Genomic DNA, 5049 nt, shown 5'->3' with positions numbered 1-5049 from the left:
AAATTTACTAAGATACCACAACTCACCAATGAATTATTGTCCCCTTCCTCTGTGTTTCTCTTTCATTATTTTTTATAGACAAGGTACTGTAATTTATTTTATTCAGAGGAAAATAAAGTCTTAGCTAGGGGTAGGCAAGGAGATTATCAGTAAATAACAATCAACATGAAGCTATCATTTATATAGGACCTCCAAATGATATAGGGGAAATAATATAACTCCCAACCTGCTAGATGTCTGATATGCCAAGTTCATTTTCCCAGAACCAAAGAATGAATTCTGAGGAAAAACAGAGGTTAAGAGTAGGAAAATTATATTGAGAGAGAAAGTTCCAGAGAGAGATGGGAAGGGACCTGGGAAATGGGTTGCTAATGAGCCCACTTTACAGAGGAAGTTTTATAGAGCAAAATCATGAAGTAGGTGCAAAATCATGAGGTAGGTGCACCATGGACAAAACTATGATCAACCAATAAGATTATAAATATAGTTGCTTAGGTAATTGTATTAAAGATGCAGAGAGAGAGAGAACAAATCATGGGTAGGCATTGTATGGGCAATAAGGCTATTACTCTTGGGCTGGCAGCAGGTGGGCTGAATGTGAAAAAGGGAATTCAGCATAGAGAGGGCAGAGAATGAAGAATTTAAAGGGGGTTGGGAGGGGTTGGAATTTGAGGGGCAGAGAGTGTGGTCATGCTCCTTGGAATGGGCAGTGCAGGTGTTACTGAACTTCTCAGTGGTGAGGGGCTGGGACATGGTTTCTTGCCTTTGTTCTTTGCGGTTGCCTGTACTTCTGCTGCTTAGGCTGGTTGGCGTCTAGGCTACACTTGGTGCTGTGCTTTGAGTCGTGTGGCTGTCATGGAGATAGGACTCACCTGCTGGGTATGACACTCCCATCATTTTGTTGTTATAAAGGGAGGGAAGATTGAGGAAAGGGGTGCTGTTTCTCATGGCTTCTTATCTCCTGCAATTTTTTTTCTTTTTTTTCTTTTTGGTATGGGGGATCAAACTCAGGACCTTGTGCTTAAGAGGCAGGCACCAGAACCACTGAGCTAAATCCCTGGCTCTCATGGCTTCTTAATGTGAGACATATGGGGAGCATAGACACCTTAATTGAAAGAGAATTTGGGGGAGTGGATTTTCCATGGAGAGAAGAGAGGTCAGGAAGAGAGTGACAACAAAGGTCTACAGTGGACACCTTAATTGGGAGAGAGTCCTTGGGGGATGGAACAGTACAAGAAGGTGGTCAGAACTAGCATTTGTTGCACTGATTGACTAATGATAGCCTGAACTAAATTTTGTGGAAATTGTGAAAACAACAACAACAAAAAACCCCCAAACAAACCCTGAAGAGGCATAGCCCAAAAAGAAGGAGGAGGAGAACAGAGACAAGAGGCCTAGTTATTGGAAGGAGTCATGAGGCCCAGCCCCGAATATTGGTCCAAGAGTGAGACAGGCATCTAATTTCCAAAGGCTTTTCAATTAGTCCTTTTGCTGTGTCTTGCACTATGCCTGGTCCTTTCACAGAAAGATGGATAAGCCACCTTTTTTGGCTGTGAGAAGATCTAGGCCCCTATGATTTTGGAGCATTACTGACATCAGGGAGTCTATCTGGTTCTGCAAGGTAAAAATAGAATTAGCTATTTCCCAAGTCAGAAAGGTCTTGGGAGAAGGAGTGACAGTAGGTCAGAGAGGTAGCTAGACTTCCTATCCCCATCCTTGTGGCAGTGGTGGTACCCAAACCAATGAGCAGGGGTATAGTTGTAGGGCTCTATGTTGTCAGATTGGGGGTTTAATGGTGATAGGGAGGCTAGGGAGGAGGAAGGGGTAATAAATGGAGGGAGATATTTTTTGGAGAGCAGAGAGAGACAATGAGACTGGCAGCAAGGAACCACATCTGTTGTCTCCAGCTGGGACAAGGGCTGTAATGTGGGTGAGCCTTCAAGGCAGGCATCCCCAAATGTTGATCAAACATTAAGAGAAGACAGTCTTCTTGGAGGACATGTCTGTGGCCAGTGCTAGATTTAAATGGCATGGAAAGTAGGGCAAGCTTCTCCCTGTTCTAGTAGGTGGAGGGGTGGAAAGGTAGAGTAGTTAAGGTTCAGGGATAAAGCCTTGCACTTGGTGTGTAAGAAAAGGAGGGGGCCTTAGAAAACTCTGAGATGTGGTTGTGTGGCATATGGAGCATTGAGGGGTGATGGTTTTGAGGAGGGTCTTCCAGGAGGAAAAGCAGATAAGAGGCTCAAGCAGTCAGGTTAGGGGTCTGTAGCCTGCATAAAAATGGTCATGAAAGGATGAAAGAATAGTGTGCACCTGTGAAGCAGGAAGGAGGAACTTTCCCTTACTTAGGAACCACCCATCTTTGGTGGTGAGATCCTGATATTTTTGGCATTCAGAAAGGGAATAGGCTGTGGTGAAGCTGGAATGGGCAAAATATTAACCCTTAGGGGTGTGGAGGGAGATGACTAAGAATGAATGTGGGAAAAGGTGTTGACCCGATTGAAACCAGATTGGAGGGGGATTTAAGGGTCTGGGGACTTTGTTATCAATACCCACAACAGTAGTTGGGGCTGGAAAGACCAGTCATTGGAATGAAGGAAGGATAGAATGAATGGCCCATATATTAGTCAGGAAAGGGATGGACTCACCCTCTACTGTAAGAGTTACCTGAAGTTTGGAGTCCAAGATGTTCTTGGGGGCCTCTGAGGCCTTGGGCAGCTTTAGGACCAAACCAAGAAGGTCTTGGAAAGAGCAGGTTGGGGGGTCCCTAGGGTCATGACCCAGAGGCAGCAAGGGTGGCTGCCATTGTTGAGCAATCTGACTTCCAGTGGGGACCCCCACAGGAAGGATATGGCTTGGGGGGAATCCTGGACTGTGGGCATTCCCTAGTCCAATGACCATTCTGTAAACATTTGAAACATGAGCCTGGTGGGGTGCATCGAGTCAGGGGCATTCTTGATCCCTTTGATGTCAACTTGGTGGTTGACTTTGAGGGGTTTATTTCAGTGGCCAGCATCTGTAGCTCAGAAATGTGCTGCTTAGAGTGGGGATTTAGTTCAGTGGCACTGTGCCTGCCTTGCAAGTACAAGGTCCTGAGTTTGATTTCTGGTACTGAAAAAAAAAAGAAACTGCTGCTTTTGAGCATTTTCATCTCAGTTACTTAAACCCTAAAAGGTCATATTGATTAGCTATTGCTGTGCGGTTTGAGGACTAGTCTCCAGTTTCTGTAGTTTCTCATGAATGTCTGGGGATGACTGAGCGATGAAGTGCATCTTAAGAATAAGTTGCCCTTCTGGCTTTTCTGGGTCTAATGTTGTGAATTGCCTAAGGGCAGTGGCCAGGTGGGCCATAAACTGGGCCAGATTTTTATCTCTGGACTGAGTGATCTCTTTAAGCTTATCAAAATTAACTGCCTTAGGAGCTGCCTTGTGAAGTCCCTCTACTAGGTAGGAAACCATGTGATCCTGTCTGACTATGCCCTGGGATCCTGTCTGATAGTTCCAGTTTGAGTACTCCTGGGGGTACAGCTGCAGGACCTCAGGAAAGTTGGGCTGAAGGCACCTGCATTTGTCCTCATAAGACCGGGCCAGGGAGACTACTCATTTCCTGCTTGTCTGGGGAGGGAGTGGCACTAAGGATAACATTTAAGTCAGCCCAGGTGAGGCTTTATGGCTGGGTTAGGTATTGGAAGTCTTGGATATATTGGGTGGGGTTTGAGAAGAAGGAGCCCAGACACTGGTTATCTTGGGAGAGGTCTGACAGAGAGAAAGGAACATGGACTCAGACTATACCCGCTGCCTCTGGAGAAGGAACTAGGGATTAGGAGGCAAGGTTTTGGAGCCAAACTGTAATCTGGACCAAGTGTGAGGTGGTGGGAGGCTGGGTAAAGTGTAATGAGGAGCGTTGGAGTTAGGGGGTGGCACCTAATTGGCAGGAGGGTCTGGGGGAGGGGGAGAAGCACAGGAGGCTCAGTGGGAGGTTGTCTGGGAGTGGCAGGAAGCTCAGTGGGGTGGGGGGGCTGCCTGAGGAGAGCAGCAGGAGGCACAGGTGTGAGGTGTGCTTGGTTGGGTCACCCAGAGCACAAAGCCTGACTTGGCACCTCCCCCACATCTAACATGGGGCACAGCAAAAGGAACAGGAGGGCCATCTGGACAAACAAGCCCAGAAAGAAGGAAGAGGAGGAGGATGAGGATGAGGATGAGGAGGAGGAGGAGGAGGAGGAGCTGCAGTGGTTTTGGTGGGTGGTGCAGCTCAGGCAGCCTGAACCCCATGGCCTGGGGGTGCATTTGGCACCACTCATTGTGATTATAGTATGTTATTTATCCCTCAGAGAAGTATGTAGGCCTAGTCATTCCATCTTTATCTTGAATCCTGGCCTTCAATGAATGCGCCTCCAGCCACAGTTGTAAGGTGTTATCTTCTGCACTGACTCCTTCAAAGGGGTAGCCCTGTCTGACTACCTATAATATTTCTACCTAACTCAGCTGTCTATAATATCATGGGTGCATTGAAGATATCAAAAGACAACAGAAAAAACCTTTTTTTTTTTAAAAAAAATAACCCAAGCATTTATTAAGCACTCACTGATATCAGATATGGATTACTGCCAATCCTCACCATCACGACAACTAAAAGACTTGAAATAGTCATGTATCCATGAGATGTCATAGGGCTCTCTACTACTCCCAGCATAGAATTTTGGATTTTCCTTGTTTTCTCAGGAAGGAGGTTGCTGTGGTAGCACATGCCTATAGTCCCAGCACTTGAGCACTGAGGCATGAAGATCCTGAGTTCATGCCCAGCCTGGACAAACTGGCAATTTAGTGAGAACATGTCTCAAAATGAAAAATAAAAATGGCTGGGTTTTAGCTCACTGCAAAGGCCCTGGGCTCAATCTTCTGGGAAAAAAAGCCATAGGCTGTAATAACCACTGTTTAAGATAAGTACAATGGGAATGATATAGGAGAAATATCACTCCCAACCTGTTAGATAACAAATGTGCCGAGTTTGTGGTTCCATAACATCTAGGAATTAAGTCATGAATCACAGGAA

This window comes from Heterocephalus glaber, unplaced genomic scaffold, assembly GCF_053883595.1.
Source record: "Heterocephalus glaber isolate CG9 unplaced genomic scaffold, H.glaber_assembly_v1.0 deba00001463, whole genome shotgun sequence".
NCBI classification, from domain to species: Eukaryota; Metazoa; Chordata; class Mammalia; order Rodentia; family Bathyergidae; genus Heterocephalus; species Heterocephalus glaber.
The sequence above is the reverse complement of the archived record's forward strand: the minus strand, read 5'-3'. Positions refer to the sequence as shown.